At 44.9% G+C, this 21,349-nt stretch overlaps 1 protein-coding gene across 3 annotated transcripts in view; it reads right to left on the bottom strand.

Moving 5' to 3' along the window:
- TMEM225B (transmembrane protein 225B) overlaps nucleotides 1-18,502 on the bottom strand; it is a 29,372-nt gene extending 10,870 nt beyond the window's left edge. The window contains exons 1-3 of one of the 3 annotated variants that reach the window (XM_007081059.3): nucleotides 18,346-18,502; nucleotides 17,949-18,110; nucleotides 839-1,022 (exon numbers count right to left, since the gene is read on the bottom strand). The gene's annotated coding sequence lies outside the window, so the exon portion shown is untranslated. Of the gene's footprint in view, nucleotides 1-826; nucleotides 1,023-17,948; nucleotides 18,111-18,345 lie in introns of all 3 variants that reach the window. The other 2 variants (XM_042971984.1, XM_042971983.1) reach the window with 2 other exon arrangements.
- Between the last annotated feature and the right edge of the window lie 2,847 nt (nucleotides 18,503-21,349).

Below are 21,349 nucleotides of genomic sequence, written 5' to 3'. Positions count from 1 at the left end.
GACACTGGAAAGTAAAAGAGCTGCTAGCTACGTGGAGCCTGGAGGACTGGCATCTGGGAACCAGGGCTTGTGCGGAGGCTTCTCACTCTGGGCTCCCTCTGGGACAGTTCTGAGCTACCCTGCAGCAGCCAGAATGCACCCCTGTCCCCGCCTCCCCCCCCCCACCCCAGGCCGTGCAACCCCGGGGTCAGCTGGGACCCGCTAGGGAATGAATGAGGTGGGTGACATAAAGTACATCTGGGTTGGAATGGTGGGGGTACCTGTCAGGGTCACAGGGTGCCTCACTCCCTTTTCCCACCAGTCATTAGTGGCAACTTGGGCAGCAAATTGATCCGGGTTTGCTCTGAGGTTCCTTCCTGCTGAAAAGCCTCCTGGGCCCTTCCCTTGCCCCAAAGCCACAGTGACATTTTCCGGAAACAACGATGGACCCAGATCTGATCATCCCCCCACCCCTGCCACCTCTGATCATCCCCCCAGCCCCGCCACCGCAGTGGGTCGCAAAAGCCTGGGGAGTGGCCTGAAGGCGGCAGTGGGAGGGGTGTTGGGGGCCCTCTCCACGCCCCCAATCCTTGGGCCCACCTTGCCGCTCCCTCCCGGGTGGTCTCTCCTCCCTCCTGGGGCACCTTCGGGGTTTCCGGGTCTCTAGGGCAGGGCTTCCCTCTAGGCCAGCCCCTCATCCAACCCTTTGGCCCAGAGCTTGTCCCTCTGTCCAGAGCTTCCGTTGGCCCGGAGGCGGGAGCAAGAATGCGCCCTCTCCTGACAGAGCCCACGGAGCCCGCGGGGCCCTGGGGCGGAGGGTGGGGGCTCATCGGCCCTGCAGCCTCACCTGCCCACTCACCTGGCCCTCGGCCCGGGGTACCTGACCTCCGGGGCTGTTTGCAGAACGGACCTCGCGCACCCGTGCGCCAAACGGGGTGGAAGTGATCTCGAGCCGGGCAGATCTGAATTCGAATTCCAGCTCTGCCATTACCAGCAGGGTGTCCTTGGGTAATTTACTTCTTCTTGGGTGTCAGTTTTCTCGTCTGTGAAGTGGGAATAATAATAGTAACTCCTCTTGTTGGAGGGCTAAAAGGGTCCAATGACCCGTCCAATGACAAGCCCCCCTGACTCCTCAGGAGCCTGCCAGTTCATTCCCCTTCTCCAAGACCCTCATCCCTGATCACCCCACTCCTGCAGCCTCCCAAGCCTTTGTCCTGTGCATGGGCCTGATCACCCTCAGGCCTCCCGGCCCCTCCATCCCTCTCCCCTTCTCTGCTCTCCCCTAAGAAGGCTGGCTACACTTCTCACCCTGGCGGCTGGTTTCAACCTGGGGGAAGACTCTTCAGAGAGGGCAGGACTAACTTCCGGCTTTGGGAGACAGGTAGGGGGTGGCCACACTTAGAGCTGGATAAACCACCAGCAGCACCACACACAACCCCCACTCCGCCCCACTTTGAGTCTGCTTTCACCAAGGAAATGCATTTGTAACTCTAAGATGTTTAAAAGTCAGTATCATGTCTGGCACCTGCTCACCTCTCCTCTGGCCCTGACATATTCAAAACCGAGATGGGATTGGCCACTAATTCACCCAGTCACCTATCACGTGAGAGGCATGTGACAGGCCCCTATACTGCTCAGGATTGTATCTCTCAAAGTTTCAGAACCCAATTTGTAAATGTTCACCGGAGACAGCCTCCACAGGCTTAGCTGGCTCGGGGCAGAGGTCCAGCTGGCAGGACCAGAGCTAGGCCAGGAAGACCCTCCCCCTTCCCACAACCTTCTGCCCTCATCTCAGACAGATAACTCTGATCTCCTCCACCCGATAGATAGTTTTTCATTCTCCAGGTGGCAGGGGAAACAATTCACTTCCAGACTCCAGTCTTCACATTTAGTCATCCTGGAGGAAAAGAAGGTTTTCCTCACCCTATTCTCACCCTCTCCTTGTTTCAAAATTTCCCAAGTAAGCATTCTGATTAGCTCAAGTCACATGCTCATTCCACTCTGGCCAGAGAAGATAAGTCAACTGTGCTTCACAGTGGCCAGGCAGACAGGGTCACTGAGAAGTCAGCAATGTGGATTACATATCTGGATCAACATAAAAACTTTCTTAAAGGAAGAGGAATGGTGTCTTCAGAAGAAGGGAGAAATCATGGCAGACCAGGGCAGCATTTTCACGTGCACTGTTATGTTATACTTTTGAATCTCATTATACAGTAAACCCAAATGACGGATTATTATCCTCATACCGAAAATGAATAAAGTCTCGGGTTAAGAACTTGCCCAGAAGATCATGGATAGTTGCTAAAAACATTAGGCTGTAGGGGAATACATTATTTGCATGGTGCTAGAGTTTATCGTCCTTACAAATTACTAGTTGCAAAAGGAAAACATACGTTTACGTAGCAGAGATCTGGCAGTCACTACCTGAAACAGGTGAATAAACGGCACGACTTAGGGTGGGATAATATGACGTCGGTTGCCTACGGAGGCATTACAGTATGGAGACATGACCTATGAGGTTTTCTTGCCAAAAATGTTTAATCAAGCCTCTAAACCTCATTCCAGTTTAGAGGAAATACAGGGGGGTGGAGGGAAGTTAAATACCACCACAGGACAACAGGAACCAATTCTGTGAAAAATTCTAAAGGATAACTGTTCTGGACTCCTCCAAAAGTCATTGTCACAAACAAATGAACAAACAAAAGCAGAGGAACTATTCTAGATTAAAAGAAACTAAAGAGACATAAAGCCAAATGCAATGTGACCCTGGGTTTGTTTTTTTTTTTTCTGATTAGAAATAAAATTGCTATAAAACACATTCTTGGGACAACTGGGGAAAGTCTGAATATAGACTGCATTTTAGATGTTATTAGGAAATTAAATTCTTTTTCTTAAGCATGTTAAAAGTGATGCGATTATGTAGGAGACTAACCTTACTTGTAGGAGAAGCATGCCATGCTACTTAGGGGTGAAGGTTATGTCCATGCGTGCTCTCAAATAATTCAGAAAAAAAATTATATGGATAGAAAGTAGGTATGGACAAGTGATAATAATTACTTATCTACATAGAGGATATATAGCGTGTTCATTTATACCATTTTTCAACTTTTCCGTATATTGAAATCTCTCAGATAAAAAAACTGGAAAAAATAAAAAGAAACTTGGCTAAGAACATATCCACAGCAGTAACCTAAAGTACTCAGCCACGCAGCATCAAAGTGCTTTCTCTAATGACAGATACGACGTTCAATGTTCTGTATGTACAGTCCTTGCCCTCGCAGAACTTGCCATCTAGCACAGAGACCGGTACCTGAATAAATCACTTTTTTAAAAAATGTGCTCAGTACACAAAGGATGGATAGCACACTACAGGGATAGCAGAGGACAATTCAGCCCAAGGGAAGACCTGCAAGGAGGCAGGATCTACATGGAATCTTATCCCCAAAAGGGGATTGCATTGTGCAAAGATTTTCACCTGCTCTTCAGCAAGAACTACTATACATGGCACATATGTGTACATGTGCACATGGAAAAATCTCACTTCCCTTAGCTACGTGCAATGCACACAAATGCTTTCTATCCCAGTCCAGTCATGCTTACTTTTTTCTTTTACCCTCAGTGCTGGTTGCAACTCACTCCAATAAATTAATTTTATGACCCACTAGTTGCTTTGACCTACATTTGAAAAAATACTGTGTTCAAGGACCCAACAAATTTCAAAATGACTGGAAGGAGCGGCCCCCAGAGAACTGAAGACGTCAATAGGCAGAGCAGAGACGTGAAGGGTCTTGTAGAGTTACATTCTAAGGGCCATGAGAGGCCTCTGGTAAATTAAAGCAGCCCTATTTGGGCGCCAATGCCAAAATTCCTCTTCCTCTTACTATCTTCCCTTTCCCAGATTCCATCCTCTAACAGAGCACAGGAAGAACCTCTCATTCAGGGGAGCCCAAGGCTGCGCCCACAGCATGGCTAAGGACTACCAGGCCAGCCCCCTCCAGGACTGGAGATTTTAGAATGTGTGCACAGGCTTAGGTTATAGCCTCCTCTGGAAGCATTTTCATATTTTCCCAGGTTCAGGGTAGAGGACAAGCAAGAATAACTGTCTGCTGGAAAATGGGGTGGAGTCCCCATGAGCTGGAGCTCTGACTTCCCCCAGACTCTGTGCTTCCTTGGGCCAGAGTTCCCAAGGGAAAACCCAAACTGTAGTTTTACCAGTTAACAGAACTGGGAAGTGAGCAGGCCTCTGCTCTCCAGCCCCCAGACCTGGTTTACTGCACTTAGGGAATCCACCCACTAGCTGGCTCCATTCCCAATGCCAGGGCCCCACAGCTCCTTCACCTGGGACACCTTCTCTCTCCTTTCACATAGGCTCCTGATGTGCTCCACACTCCCAGTCCAGCCCTCTTGCTAGCCCTCAGTGACTACGCCACAGATCCTATGTGATCTTTTTGTGTCTTTCAGCACCTGTGAAGCATTGTTGTCCCCTATTGCATATATAGGTTCCCAACCTTGAATGCACATTAGAATTCGCTGGTAACTTGCAAAATCCCAATATCCAGGTCATACTCAATTCCATAAAATCTCTGAGATTGGGACTGAGGTACTTTGAAAGCCCCCCGGGTGATACAGTATGCTACCTAAGTTAAGAATTCCCAGGGGCGCCTGGGTGGCGCAGTCGGTTAAGCGTCCGACTTCAGCCAGGTCACGATCTCGCGGTCCGTGAGTTCGAGCCCCGCGTCAGGCTCTGGGCTGATGGCTCGGAGCCTGGACCCTGTTTCCGATTCTGTGTCTCCCTCTCTCTCTGCCCCTCCCCCATTCATGCTCTGTCTCTCTCTGTCCCAAAAAATAAATAAAAAACGTTGAAAAAAAATTTATAAAAAAGAATTCCCGCTCTATTATGTCCTGTTGCAGCTAGGAGCCATGAATGGGCAAGGATGTGGGGTTACTATGGCTTCAGGTGATCAGTCATCCTGGTTCGCACAGGACTGAGCATTTTCTCAGATGTGAGACTTCCAATACTAAGACTGAGAAAAGCCTGGCCAACCTGGATGAGCGGCTGCCCTCGTGTTCACCTGAGGTCTAACAGCTTAGTCAATTTTCTGGCCACTAGTAATACTTGTGCCCAAAGAACCAGAGCCCTGCTTTAGTGGGTTTTTTTCCTACACCTTTTTTTTTTTTTTTTTTTTTTTTTTTTAAGTAATCTCTACACCCTACGTGGGGCTTGAACTTAACAACTCTGAGATCAAGAGTTGCATGCTCCACTGACTGAACCAGCCAGGAGCCGCTCCCCCACTACTTTAGTGCCTTTGATACGGCTAGACAAACTCTTTGCTCTCCTTTCCTGGTCCCCACGGACACCTCCACCCTTGGAGCCTGGCCCATGACCCTGCACAATGACTTTGTCCTGAGATGCCCCTCCCTGCTATTCTTCTCTGCCAGTCAGAATCCTGCCCAGTCTGTGGGGCACCTCAGTCAGTTACGCGTCCAACTCTTGATCTTGGCTCTGGTCATGATCCTACCGTTCATGAGTTCAAGCCTGCGTTGGGCTCTGTACTGACAATGTGGAGCCTGCTTGAGATTCCCTCTCTCATGCACTCTCTGCCCTCCCGACATGTGCTTTCTCTCTCTCTTTCTCTCAAAATGGATAAATACCCTTAAAAAAAAAATCCTGCCCAGCCTTCAAACCCAACTCATCACGCCCTGCCTCATCCCTGAAGCTTCTTAAGACCCCACAGAAGGAAAGGGCCCATTCTGTGGTGAAAGGAGTGGGGAGGGACTCGAGAAGGGTCACATGCCGAGTAGAGTAAGAGGGCACACCAGCTCAGAGGTTAGACCAGGCCTCACAGAGTGCAAGTCCATACTCGGGACATCTAGATGGCAAGGTGACCCTTAGTTAGTGCTAATAATCACCTCCAGATTATACAGAGAGGAAGGTAGAGGAGTGTAGATAGAAGAGCTGAGACAAACAACAAGACTTTGGTGTCCAGTAAACAGATTCATCCCACAGCCACCCACTCAATACCTACTGTGTGCACAGCACGAGACCAGGCATGGAAGCTGCAGGACAGGCAAGTTTCAATTTTAAGAGTCTACAATGTAAGTATAATTTTCACTTGATATTTTAAATAATCATTAATCCAGACTAACTAGGGGTAAAACAATCTTATTTTTTTGTGATAAAAAATAAGCATTTATAACAAAGTAGGTATTTTTCTCAGATACCTAGAATAAATCTAACAATGTACTACCCAGTAGAGATATTTTTGGGATTTATTTCAGTGATAAAAAATATTCATGGTGGGGCGCCTGGGTGGCGCAGTCGGTTAAGCGTCCGACTTCAGCCAGGTCACGATCTCGCGGTCCGTGAGTTCGAGCCCCGCGTCAGGCTCTGGGCTGATGGCTCGGAGCCTGGAGCCTGTTTCCGATTCTGTGTCTCCCTCTCTCTCTGCCCCTCCCCCGTTCATGCTCTGTCTCTCTGTCCCAAAAATAAATAAAAAAAGTTGAAAAAAAAAATATTCATGGTAATGAGTACTCAAAAGTTTTTGTGTGTTTTTTTTAATTGTATCCATTATGGGAGCACCTGGCTGGCACAGCTGGTGAAGCATGTGACTCTTGATCTCAGGGTCATGAATTCAAGTCCCATGTTTGGGTGCAGAGATTTCTTAAAAATAAAAATCCTATTCATTTTTGAGAGAGAGCAAGCGCTAGCACACACATGAGTGGGGGAGGGGCAGAGACAGAGAGGAGAGAGGGGAGACAGAGGATCCGAAGCAGGCTCTGCACTGACAGCAGAGAACCCAATGCAGGGCTCAAACTCCCAAACCATGAGATCATGACCTGAGCTGAAGTCAGATGCTCAACCAACTGAGCCATCCAGGCACCCCAAAATAAAAAAATCCTTAAAAAAATGATCTATTATGTATCACACTATTCAATTTTTTCCTCAACAATTACCCAGTAGTGAAGCTCTGCCTCAGGTTACGATGTAATTCTTGTTATAAAGGAGTTTGAACTGTGGCTTTTTCTCAAAGGAAATCTTGAAAATTATTATTGAAGTTTTGTTTCAAAAACAGCCAGAAGTTACCCATTTCTCTCCACCTAAACTTAAAATAAATGTGTACTTGTCACAAGAACAGTGACCTTGAGTATGACTAGGATTCAATCAGAGGGGTAAAACCACGAGGACACAAACACACACACACACACAACCTAGGGAAGGCAAAGGAGGATCCAGGGGAAGGTGGACCCTTTGCAGGCCCAGCTGCTGACTAGCAACGACATGGGTGAGTTACAAAATAACTGCTGCTTTTTTTCTGCCCTCCCAGTCTCCCAAGAATCTCCCTCTCTAGCCCTCAAGAACCAAAAATTACAGGAAAGGGAAGTCTGGCAAGTGCATTTCAACCTACCCAAGCTGACATATAACAAAGCCCGTGACATGTCATACTGAAGTTATTTGGCCTAGAAAATTTGCCTGTTTATTAAGTGCATTTAGGTCATATAAAACAAGAGATTCAATAATCTGCAGGACACTGAGGAGCGAAATGCTGGTCCAAGACCCAAGGGTCACTTCCATCAAGAGTTACAACAGAATAGATGAGCTAGAAGGAGAGCTACTGGGTTCAAAAGTCACCTTGCTGCTTTCCTTATCTATGAGTCTGAATCCAGAATTCCCTGATTCTTTCTTCCCTAGAGTGGATCTGACTCATTCCATTTTCAGAAGACAACTGGGAAGATCTGAAAAGCAAACCACAGAATCTCCCTGTGATGCAGATCCTAAACATCAAATAAACAGCAGCACTAACTGAAGGTTCCACTTAGCCATCACCTTGGTAGTGCTGCATTAGGTTCCTTTCACACCCCTCTCTGACACACTTTCCTCCAAGGTGAACCTAATGATGCTGAATAAGGTGGAAACTCTGTGTAAAGGTTTTCATGTGTTGAACACATCCATGAGATCTATCCACTATCTGGATTTTCAAATCTTAATAAGAGTTGAGCCAGGACTGGAGGCTGTACACCCTCATGAAACCCAAAGGGTTTCTTCCCCATGCGGGCTCTCTGGCATTCAATCAGAGCTGAACTCTGACCAAAGGCTCTATCTACCATCTTCATTTCATTCGCAGTTTCTCTCTTATATGGATTCCCAGATGATCAGAAAGGCATGAACTGTACGTGAAGTTTTTCCCACACTCCTTACATTCAGAAGCTTTTACTCCACTGTGAGTTTTCTGGTGCTGAATAAGGTGAGAGTTCTGACTGAAGGCCTTCCCACATTCACTACATTCATTGGGTTTCTCTCCAATGTGAATTCTATGGTGTTTAATAAGAAGTGAACTCCTACTAAAAGATTTCCCACACTTGCTGCAATCATAAGGAGCCTCCCCTGTGTGGACCTCTGTGGTGTTTAATGAGGTGCAAGTTACAACTGTAAGCTTTCCCAGTCATTGCATTCATATGGTCTCTCTTTGGTGTGAACTCACTGATGTTCTATTAGATTTGAGCTCTGGCTGAAGGCCTTCCCACACTCACTACACACATAGGGTTTCTCCCTGATGTGGATTCTCCGGTGTCAAGTAAGACTTGAGCTCTGAACAAAAGCTTTTCCACATTCATTACACATATAAGGCATTTCTCCTGTATGAGTTATCTGATGCTGGATAAGGTGTGAACTGCACCAGAAGGCTTTCCCACAGTTACTGCATTCATAGGGTTTTTCTTCAGTATGTATTCTTTGATGCTGGATAAGGTTTGAACTATGGCCAAAAGTTTTTCCACATTCATGACACTCAAAAGTCTTCCCTTGTGTGTGGATTCTTTCATGCTGAATAAGGTATGAGTTTCGCCTAAATAACTTTCCACAAATACTACACATTTGGGATGTCTCTTCAATTAAGAATCTGTGGCTGTTGGATAGAGTTTATGACGTTACAGAAGTTTCATCTGCATTCATAGAGCCCCTCGTGTTTGTTTTGTTCACATTCATCTCCTTCAGGTAGTGTAGCCCTACTTCAAGACTTTTCTGCTTTATAATTAATTGATCCTCAGTCCAGGTCTCACCATCTGACAGAAAATATAAAAAAGGTAAAATGTAATAAGAAAAATTCCTGGTGGGAAACAGGATGGTCAGAGTATTCAAGAAGGATTTGGTTCAACAAAATGTATGAAAAATGGCCCTGCAGTACAGAGAAAAGATGGATACAAGTTGTGCAGAACTGGAGAAAGCAGTGGGAAACTAAAATTAGGGTTTATATATGAAGTAGCTAACCAGACAGATGTACTGGGATTAGCAGAAAGGAAAGCGGTGTTTGGGGGAAGTAGAAGTATCTCAGAACATTAGAAGGGAGATTCTGGGGTCTCTGTGTGGGGAGGGGAAGGGACTAAACAAATAAATTAAAGAGGAGTATCCTACCCCAGAGGTTCTGTCTACATGGTACCCTGGCCTCGTGATTGTCTCTGAGGTAACAGGGAAGACTATCTTCACATCATCAAATGCCAACACCTTCTTCACCAGAGCATCTCTCTATACACAGATGCTCACTCATGGACAGACACACTCAGACCAACTTATGTGCATCTTTAAAAAATACTGCAAATTGGGAAGATTTAATAAAGGAAAGGGGAGAAGAGGAAGAGTTGTTTAAAATATGAAGCATGGAGTAGAAATATTTCCAAGTCGATTTCAACTCTAACAGAACATACAAAAATAAACCCTGCACCCTAACTGCATTTAAAGGAGACATGATAGAAAAACATTGCCTGTTTAATACATTCCTCCTCTCAAGAAATACTTATGAAATAAGGCTCACTGAAGCTAGAGAAGTTTTTGTTTTTGTTTTGTTTTGTTCGCAGTGGTATTAAAGAAAGCAGGCCCTCTACCAACAGGGATCTTTCTGAAAGAAGGGAGTGCTGAGGAATATCCAATGCAGCATTTCCACCAGCAGGGAAAGCCTAGAATATAAACAGCTCTGATTTTATTTGGTAATAGCCATTTTATTGAAGGAATTTAATAATTATCTGTGATGTCTTATCACTTGTTCTCCACATCCAGATATGCTCTCATCCTCTGTATGTTCAATTTAGATATTGTATTTGTAAAAATTTTCTTCTTGTAATAAGAACTTTTAAGGTCCTCTCTCACAGCAACTTTCAAACATACTCTTCAGCATTATCAACTATAGTTGCCATGTTGTACATTACATCCTCAGGATTTATTTATCTTGTAACTGGAAGTTTCTACTTTTTGACACCCTTCATCCAATTCCCCCAGGCCCACCCCCAACATCTGGCAATCACCAGTTTGTTTTCTGTGTCTAAGAGTTGGGGTGGGGGTTTTTTTGTTTGTTTTTTTTGGATGTCATATATAAGTGAGATCATACAGTATCTGTCTTTCTCTGATTTATTTCACTTAGCATAATATCCTCAAGGTCCATCCATGTTTCCAAAAATGACAGATTTCCTTTTCATGGCTGAACAATATTCCACTGTGTATACACATGTATATTTGTATGTATACCATATGTGCTTTATCCACTCATCCATCAATGGACACTTAGGCCGTTTCCAAGTCTTGGCTGTTGTACATAATGCTGTAATGAACATGGGGGGTGCAGATATCTTTTTGAGATTTGTGCTTTTGTTTCCCTCAGATAAACACACAGAAGTGAATTGCTGGATCATATGGTAGTTCTATTGGTAGTTCATCAATTTACATCCTCACCAACAGTGTATAAGAATTCCTTTTCTCCACATCCTCACCAACGCTTGTTACTTCTTGTCGTTTAAATGACAGCCATTCTAACAGGTGTGAATGGACTACTGGGTTAATGTTTTTATATCCATTTGCACATGTGTTTAACTGTTTACCTTGTAAGTGACACAAATTGCAAACACAGAGACTAGGTCTAAAAAGTTAGGTACTTTGAAAAAAAAAAGTGACAAAGGCATCAGTCAAGCCCAAACAAATAGGTAGGCAGGCCAATTCTTTTTCGCAAGATACCAAAATGAACTGGTACTGTAAATTCAAGTCATTCACTGCACAATCCAACAGAACTTACTGTGGTTATGTAACTGTTCCACATCTGCACTGTCCAATACAGTAGCCAGTAGTCACAGATGGCTACTGAGCACTTGAAATGTGGCTAGTGCAACTGAGGAGCTGAACTTTTAATTGTATTTAATTAATTTCAATGTAGTTAGCCCATTGTAGCTGGTGCTACCCTACTGGACAGCTTAACTCTACAACCTTCTAAGTCTTCCAGATTTGTCCCACAGGCCTAGGAGCATCTAAACCCAGAAGCCCTTCAAAACTGGGATCATTAATAAGGTGAGACATCAGACAGAGAAGCTAATAAAGTCTTCATCAGCTCATCAAAAGTCAAAGAGCAATAGCCTGGGCATGACTCCATTTGGTCTTGAGGCCAAATGAGGGTTTCTTCTGTATCTCCCTGACCTGGCCTCTGTCTTTCCAGCCTTGTTCTGATCCTCTCCCCTACACCAAATCTTTTCTTTTTGTTGAACCAATCGCTTTGTTGTCTCCAACAACATGTGAAGGCTTAGGCATGCTAGAGGATGAGCCTTTTATTTGGGCCGACAGACAGAGGATCTGACAGCCTGCCCGACATAGTCAAGAATGCAAATCCTACAGCTCTCAGGCTCCATTCAATAGCACCTTCTTCATTGGCTGAAAGTGATCCTTGTAGAATTCTTCAATACTTCTCCTCTTTATGAGTCCTGTGACACTTCACTCATTCACATCCATCTTACTGAGCACCAACAATATGCCAGGTACAGTTCCAAGTGCTGAGATACACCAGTGGGCAAATAGGCAAAAACTCTGCCTTCTAAGATATTTCATTTTAGTAAGGGAGCTGGACAAGAAACCTTATAAATTACATACTCTTAGAGGAAGAAGATACACGTACCATAGAGAAAGCAAGGAAGAGGAGTAGAGTGCCAGGGGGAGGGAGTGGGCAGAAGGGTTCCAATTTTACATACCATGGTCAAAGAAGGACTAAGAAAATGACACTGAAGCAAAGACTTGAAGGAGATAAGGGTATCTGAGAAAGAGCATTGCACATAGAAGAAATGACAAGTGCAAAGGCCCTGGGTGTTCAAGGAGGCAATGTGATGGGAATGCAATGAGCAGGGGGAGGGGTAGTAAGAAATGAGGTCACAGACATTAAAAGGGAATCAGAGAACATAGGACCCTATAGGCTACTGGAAGAGGTGTTCTTTCGCCGAGTGAGATGGGGAGCCACAGGAGGCTTTTGACCAGAGGAAGACAAGACCTGGCATTTTAACAGGATCACATCGGCTGCTATTTTGGATAGACTGTAGGAAGGCAATGGTAGAGGCAGGACAACCAGCCAGGAGGCTGCTGCAATAGTTCAGGTGAAAGATGATGGCACCCTGGACCAAGACTGTGGTGGAGAAGGTAGTAAGAATTACTTGGATTCTGGAAAACGTTGATAGTTGTGTGGACAGGAGTACTGACTGCTGGATATGAATATGAGAGAAGCTGTTTCTCTCTGGGTTAAGTAGCTGAAGGGATTGTGTTCCCATCTCCTGAAATGGGGAATATCCGTAACAGGCTACGGCACCTCCAATAATCTAAAGACACATTTCCATGTGGCTCTCATACCAGTCTCTTGAGATCAATAGGTCTCAAATCTGTTCCTCCTTCTGGAGTTTGAATATTTGGTATAATATTCTTGCAACTCTCCTGTAGCTTTAGCATTTTAGCACTGACAATGATCAGTGACTCCTTTCTCTGCCCTCACATCCACTCGGTAAACAAGTACTATTGCTTCTACCTACAGCACACTTCTTGATTTTTGTCCCTACCTTCCTGTTATCACTTCTTGATTTTTGTCTCTACCTTCCTGTTATCACTATTCATGTCCTAAAGTCAGATCCTAAGCAACTCTCACCTCCCATACCACACTCAACAAGTCAGATTCTCTTCCTTCATATGCAATGCTCACCAGCTAGCCTCCTGTTAAGAAAAGCTAACATATCATACCTCAACATCTGCTGACCAAACTAAGCTCTTGGGCCTGGCATTCTTCTCCCACAATCTTACTCCACTCTGACTTACAGACTCATCCCCTATCACGTCTTCTCTATACTCCAATTAATGTGAACTATTTCCTGAACATGTATATCCCCACACACATCCTTCTCCTCCACCTGGAACAGCCTCCATTCTAATGTCACCTATCAAAATCCTAGACCTTCAAGACCCAGCTCAAAGGCAGCCTCCTTCCTGAAACCTAACCCGGCTCTAACCCTAGCTGGAAGTGATCTCTCCTTTGAATCTCTAAAGCATTCAGTTCCTACCTCTTTCATGATATTTAACCACAGTCTTTGGGCCTCTCCTCAGAAGTATTTTTATGTGTGTGTATGTGTATGTGTATGTGTGTGTGTGTGTGTGTGTGTGTGAATTTATATTCAAAGCACCTCAAAATAAAAGATGTCTTCCATTTCTTTTTCTCCAAGCCCACTACTATGAAAAGAGTCCTGTGCACATTAGGTGCTTCAAAATGCTCCTGATTATTTCCCGGCAATTCATTAAAAGGAAGTTCCCCTCCATCAAGAGAAGAATCTATAAATCACTGATGGTTCCAAAAAGACCATTTATAAAAAGTCTCCAGGACTGAGGCTCAAATAAAATTCAGAGAGGTAGATCTCTTCATAGATCAGAGCCACTTTTAGAAAAAATATCGGGGCACCTGGCTGGCGCAGTCAGACATCTGACTCTCGATTTTGGCTCAGGTCATGATCCCAGGATCGTGAGATCAAGCCCCGCATCAAATTGAGTTCTGCACTGAACGTGGAGACTGCTTAAGATTCCCATTCTCTCTCTCTCTCTGCCCCTCTCCCCTGCTTGCACTCTCTAAAATAAAATTTAAAACAAAATTCTTTTTAAAGAAAAGAAGGGGGTGCCTGGGTGGCTCAGTCAGTTGAACATCTGAATTAGGCTCAGGTCATGATCTCACAGCTTGTGGGTTCAAGCCCTACAATGGGCCCTGTGCTGACAGCTCAGAGCCTGGAGCCTGCTTCAGATTCTGTGTCTCCCTCTCTCTCTGCCTCTCCCCTGCTCATTCTCTCTCCGTCACTCAAAAATAAACAAACATTAGGGGCGCTTGGGTGGCTCAGTCAGTTAGGCGTCTGACTTCAGCTCAGGTCATGATCTCGCGTTTCATGGGTTCGAGCCCCGCATCAGGCTCTGTGCTGACAGCTCAGAGCCTGAGTCTGCTTTGGATTCTGTGTCTCCCTCTCTCTCTGCCCATCCCCCACTCACGGTCTGTCTGTCTGTCTGTCTCTCTCTCTCTAAAATAAATATTAAAAAAATAATAAACATTTTAAAAATTAAAAAAAAAAAGAAAAAATACCAAAAACTTGGATCCAAACTCTGGTAGACAGCAGGGCCCCCTAGAACGCCTCAACAGACAGTGGTCAGTCTGAGACAGAGCTAGAGAAGCCCAGGAAGAGAGCAGTTGCCCTTTGAAATAAGCAAATCAAATGTGTCCCTGTGGACAAAGGTTTAAAAGAAAGTTTCTTGGCTGATCTGCTTTTAATTTAGAGGAAAGGGGGAAATCTATGCAGTTCTTCAAGTAGTTTAACTACAAAGCTGTGTGATCTCAAGTATATTCACTTCTAACAGCAGGAGAAATGAGTAATACTGTACTGTGTCAAATAATGCCCCCCCCCCCCCCCCCCCCCCCCGTCTACCTGGAATCTCAGAATGTGACCTTATTTGGAAGCAGAGTCTTTGCAGAGTTCAGATGAGGTCATAATGGATTGGGGGGTTGGGGCTAAACCCAATGACTGATATCTTTATAAGAGAAAGAAGAGGAAGATTCAGATATGGAAACACAGAAAAGAAGGTCATGTGACAACAGAGACAGAGATTCAATGATACAGCCATAAGCCAAGGAGCCCCAAGAATTGCTGGGGACCACCAGAAGCTAGGATCAGTCAAAGACGGATTCCTCTCTAGAACCTTCAGAGGTAGACAGGCCCTCTTGGACTTCTAGCTTACAAAATGGTGAGAATATAGTTCTGCTGTATTAAGCCATGCAGTTGCGGTAATTTGTTATGGCAACCCTAGGAAATGAATACACTTCCTGTTTGATTTAACCAATCAAAAACATATAGACCACCCACTATGTGCAGGATACTGGTAGAAGGATTGTAATGCTGCCTCAAAGCAGAATTAGGAAGGACAACCCCTACCTAGGTGATTGGAGATGGCATCCTCAAAGAATGACCTGGAGAGGGATCTTGACTACGATCAGGATCTACAAGGTAAAGCGTATTCCAGAAACAAGTAATAGTATATGCTAAGGCTCAGCAACATAAAAGGGAACACTAAGTTTAAGGAATAGTGAAAAAAAATTCAATATGACTGAAATGTATGCTCCATGTGGGCAGGAAACAGAAGATGTAGTGAAAAAATAGAGTAGAGCCACCTATGAAGAGGCATATAAGCCACACCCAGGGCTTTGCACTTTATTTTATAGGCAAAGACTAACATGATCAAATTTGTTCCCAGGGAAATTCTTCTGGCAGCAGTATGGAGGAGAGCCTAGAGTGGGGGGCATGACCAACAGCATAGTGATGTATCAACAATCCAAGAAAAACAGGACGGGACTAAAATGAGGAAATGGCAGTGACAGGCAACTGAATCAGGCACTTTTTGAAGAAAAACTGACAGGATGTGGTGGCTGACTGAATATGGAGGGAAGGAGAATAGTAGAGTATGACTCCCAAGTTTTCTAGCTTGGGAAAATCAGTTACTAAAATTAACTAAGGTTGTTATTGGAGGGAAGGGAGGTGGGGACTGGCAGAAAACAGTGTGCTCTGAGGTACACCCATGAACATCTAGTATTCAGGAGCCAGGCGGCAGCAAGAGCAGCAAATAGCGGTTAAGTAAAGTCCTGGAAGGGGACAGGATCACGCACAGGAGTGAAAAAAGAGGGCTGAGAACAGTCTTAGGGAAAATCAACATTTAAAAACAGATGGAGAGGGGCGCCTGGGTGGCGCAGTCGGTTAAGCGCCCGACTTCAGCCAGGTCACGATCTCGCAGTCTGTGAGTTCGAGCCCCGCGTCGGGCTCTGGGCTGATGGCTCGGAGCCTGGAGCCTGTTTCCGATTCTGTGTCTCCCTCTCTCTCTGCCCCTCCCCCGTTCATGCTCTGTTTCTCTCTGTCCCAAAAATAAATAAAAAACGTTGAAAAAAATTAAAAAAAAAAAATAAAAACAGATGGAGAAACAGGAGTGGAAAAGGCAAGAGGAAAACAAGAAGAAAATGATGCTTCTGAAACCAAAGAACAAGAGGTGAGGAAGAATGATCACATCAACAGACAATACTACGGGGTCAAAAAATTAAAGCTGAAAAAAGTGTGTCCAATGGATTCATTATAGGTAAGCCACTGGCAACCTGGGTGTAACCAGTTCTGATGGAGCAGAAGCAGTACCCTGCATTCCAAAGATAATAGCAACTCATGAAGATTTTTTTTTAAGAGGTATGACAGTGAAGGGAACAAAGGCAATTATACCCTGTTTCCCCCTAATGTTCAATCAGCCACCAAGTCCTGCAGGTTTTCATGTAAATGTCACTTACAACTGTTTATTTCAGAAACTTCATGGAGGAGGCTGTCTTGCATGGGACGCTGGGATGAGTGGTGTTTGGATAGGCAGAGAATGTAGTGGACAGCAATGCATTAAGAAAAAGACACAGAGGCACAACAGTAGATAGTGCAAAGTGTCTTCAGCATTACCTTGTGTAGACACACCAGTCTTGCTCGGTTTATTTTGGGGAACACTAAGGAAAGACTCTCAAGTTGAGTTGAGGCCACCCTGCAGAGGGCCTTGAATGCCAAGTTATGGAGTATGGACTGGATGCAGTGGGCACTGTGAACTAACAGGAGTAAATGAGTATTTTAATAAGGTGAGTACAGACACTTGGCCTTTTAGAAAGACTAACAACAGGGAGCCTGTGGTGTCTATCCCCTCTCATCTAAAATTTGATTCCTTGAACTTTAAATTCTTTCCAGGCCAAACCTGTGACTTTCTAAGGTTTCCTGGGCCAATACCCAGTTCCCAAGGATCTCCCTTGTGAACGTCTACCTTGTTTACTAACCCACAGCCTTTCAGTTAACTATTCTAACTCAACTCTAAGTTTGTGGGTGAGTAGGGGTTGGGCTTTCTTTCAACTTAGTCTCAACACCTCACAATAAAAGCTCAATAAATACTTGCCAAATTAAAAATTAGCCCGAAAACATAGTTTTTACACATAAATCTGTATAAGAAAATCTCCCCAAACATAAGCCATCTCAGAGCCCCTGATGTGGATTATCTAAGCCTATGTCTCCCAATTAAATAATCCATATCCATTTTTTTAATAGCCAGACATACACCAGATAATGAGGGGATAGCAGATTGAAATAAAAATGTTAATACCTATAGCTTAACCTCATTTTCCATCAGCAAGTGGCTGTCTTATCTACTGTACTCCACAGGAAAGGCACCCTCTTGGAGTTTATACCTCGGGTGGTAAGTGTATTTTCCCTAACGATGAAGGAGAGCTTGGGTAGAATGAGTGGAGGAGCCCGCTCCTTAACTGGTTATTTGCAGTATGGGACATACTTGGCTGGGTTCATTCATTTCTTTATTCACACATTTAGTGAGCTTCTCCAAAGGCCAAGCAAGTTAGCAGGTGCTGGAATGACAGATCCTCCAAGACTTATGCTAGGATAGTGCTGCTGCGGCAGATCTGCTCCACACAGAGAGAAAACGTTGGTTACAGGCTTTATTTACAGGTAATAGAGCCTCTGGTTAAAAAAAAAAAAAAAAAAAAAAAAAAAAGCAGTAGTTTTTCACAGGACAATCGTGTCCATCTGATCTGAGGCCGCGGGTCGGAAGGACTAAGTTTAGACAAAGAAAGCCAGCTAGGTCAGCTCCTCACCCTTGCTCTTTCGAGGCTCCTGCTCGGAGGATGGGCACAGGGACTCCGGGGACATCTGCTCAGGCAGCTTCTCCATGGGCTGGGTCCAATCCCCGGTGCTGCTCCAAGGCCAAGACTTCCCCTAAAATGTCTTCAGAGCGCGAGACAACGGACGGGCAGTCACTTCAGAAAAGGGAGGGAGAAGAGGGCAGATGCAGGGAAAACGGCAGGTTTCCCGGGAGAGGCTCCCAATTCACTCTCCCCAGGCCGGCTGGGCCCCGGCGCGGGGGCGCGGCCAGGCCTGCGGCCCCAACCCCGCACCACGGGCATCCCTTCGGCCCGAGCCCCCCGCCGCAGTCCGAGCTTCCCCCAGCCACGGCGCAGACCCGGAGCCCCGGCCCGTAGCCCCGACACTCACTGGCGCAGCCGCTCCGCAACGACGGCCACCTCGGCCCCCGGGGCAGGACTGGAAACTCGGGCTCCCCGGCGCGCACTTCCGGGTCCCGTCTAGGCAGCTCGGAGGTCTCCTCTCGATCGTGGGTTCTCCAGGGCCGCTGGGGAGCCGGACTCGGGAGCTGTGTGAAGATGGGGCCTCCTTTGGCGTTCGTCTTTCTCCAAGGAGGGATTGAGAGAGGATGGGCAATGTCCTTTCATTGCCCAAGTGGACCTAGGGTCTAAATTGGTTTCCTTCTCATCGCCACTGTCCCGTGTGCACACCACTTGCCTCCTCCCTTGACCCTTGCCGTTTTACCACCCATCTTCACCTCTCTTTCTTCCAAATCACAAATCGAGGACCCTGCGGAGCCCGAATTTCATATCTATGCCCGCAGTCCAGCCAGTCCTTTCCTTTTGTGGCTTCAACTTGGCCAGTGTTCCCCCTTCACTACTCCCAGCGCCTCCCAATTGCGCCTCGAGTGTATAAGTAAGCAGGACATATCAGTGCCAATGGGCTAAAAGAGGAAGAAAAGCCTTAGAAATAGGGTCAAGATTCAAAGAGCTTACAGTGCCCGGAGTTTGCCAGGGGCATATTTGACGTGTTGAAACAGTAAAGATGTTAGGGAAATTTGTTCATGATAAGGGGAGTTTCCTGCTAAACTCCGAAATAGCAGTTACCAGCTATGGAGTACTTAAACTGACCTTATCTCATTAATCTTCACGACAATCCCATGAAGTTTGTACTTTTTGTAATTTTAGTGCCAGAAACTGCAGACTCAGTAAGCAAGTAAAGGCAGCATTTAGAACCCTTGCCCGTTCAAACCAAAGCGTCCAAACTGCGCCCAGGAAGGACAATGGTTAGATGGAGTGGAGATTTGTAAATGAGCAAGTGCAGGAAAGAAAGACAGACACTGTCATTATGTCCAAGTTGTAAATTTATAAACATGGATGGAATACAAATATAAGAGGTTAACCATTTTCTAAAAGTGAAGAGTGAATGAGATCCATCAGCAAAATGAAAAATTCCAGTATTTCTTTGACTTGTACAGTGCACCATCTGCTTGAAATCATCCTTCCGGTCTGGGATTAAACACTCATTCCTCCATGCACTTGAATTTTTGAAGGGAGTGTAAGATGTGATACCATTAGGATACAAATGTTAGCAAAAAGAGACAGATGTCACAGTTTGATGACTCCAGTAAGGAGTGCCTAAGGGGAGGCAATTCCTACCAGTCTAGGATTCCTGATGGTCTCTCAAGTTCATATTTAAGCTCTCCAAATCCAGGGTACTCCCCTGGACAATGCTAGTCCTGCACTGCTAACTGCTTGCTCCTTAGTTAGTTCCCTTTTTTCGATTTTATGCCAAACACTTATATGTTCACTGGTTTTTATATTGGTGTTTATAGTAACTTTTTGGCACTTAATAGATGACCAGTACCTTTTACATTATCTTATTTAATTTTCATGCTACTGTTAACCATTGTACAGATGAGGGAACTAGGGAGGCTAAGTAAAATTTCCAAAGTCACACAGCTAGTAAACAGCAAAGTACATAGGTAAGTCTAATTCCAAAGCCATTGCTTTGGTAACTAATCTGCTTTAGTCTTCATTGCTTAATGGTTTGATTCCTGTATGTTAACTGTACCCACAGGCTACTACTACTGAATATCCTAGCACCTGGCAATAGTATTACTGAATGAATGAAAAGAATCGTTGAGATTACATTTTCAGATGTGGGAATCCCATTGTGCTTTGCAGTTATGATACCTCAGGGACCTCTTTGGAACTTCATTCTTCAATTTCCTCAGTTGCCTACATCCCACTTCCTAGGGTGAGACATTACTCCAGAGAGCTTAATTACCTCAAAGATGCCATACTCCTTCATCTGAAACCCTTACAACATGCTCTCTTTTGCCTGAAATCCTCCCCTTGCTCCTTCCTCTTCCAGTGGTCTCCATCTGTCTAGTCTACCTCTATTCACTCTTTTGCTCAAGCCAAAAACCTAGGAATCAAACTTGATTTTCCCATTACCCACTTTACTCCACTGCTATAATTTAACCAGAAGTGATAGTAAACCTAAGAATACAAGTCCATCAATCAGCAAATTCCAGTTAGCAGGATAAAAAGCATATTCTGGGCACTGAGAAGTGTAAATATAAATCTAGTAATGGGCGTGGAGGTACCTTGACAGGAGGTAAGAATTTGGGAGCTCTGACCTGTGGCCTGTCATTGACAAAACTATCTAAGCCTGTTTCAGGGAGCAGGGCCTCTGACTAGCTCCCCAAAGGTACTGTCTCCTAGTATCCCAGACAGCTCTGGGAGCATTCAGGATCAACTGCAAACTGATAATAGTCAATCACTGAGGATGTAACAGGGAATGGAAAGCTACCAAAGAAAACTTCTCCAGGTTCTGCGATGTCTAATACCAACATCATGATGATGGGAAGCTTGGGAGTCAGGCCTTTGAGCCATTAACTTGCTGACTGACCCTAGCAGGTTCTTCAACCTCTCTATACCTCAGTTCCTCTGGAATACAGAGCTAGTTCCCTTGCAGAGTTGTTGTGACAGTTAAGTTGGAATATGAATGCACATACACATACATGTAGGTAGGTGGACAGATGGAAGACAGATAAAATTAGATGTACCTTAACTATTAGATTTTGTCTCTTCCTTCCCCAGTCTTCAAGATTAAAAGAATAAGAACACAAACTCATACTGGACTGATTAAATATTGCAAGCTTAAAGAGACAAGTTAATTCTCCTTGAGGATTATTTTGGTTTCTCATTTTTTAAACGTTTTACTTATTCTGCCTAGCTCTCTGAAACCTCAGTCTATTTATGTGCCAACAACATCCCAATCGAAAAACCTTTAAGACCCTAAACATTCAGACTTTGTTCCAGAAGTTTGTGTAAGAGCAAGCTTTGTATCAGTATGAAGGAGAGTGATCCAGTCTTGTTGTGAAGCAGGTTTCTGGAAGGAAGTGAGT

Source organism: Panthera tigris, chromosome E3 (genome assembly GCF_018350195.1).
Source record: "Panthera tigris isolate Pti1 chromosome E3, P.tigris_Pti1_mat1.1, whole genome shotgun sequence".
In the NCBI taxonomy this organism is placed as follows: domain Eukaryota; kingdom Metazoa; phylum Chordata; class Mammalia; order Carnivora; family Felidae; genus Panthera; species Panthera tigris.
This window is presented reverse-complemented; position numbering and strand designations above follow the sequence as displayed.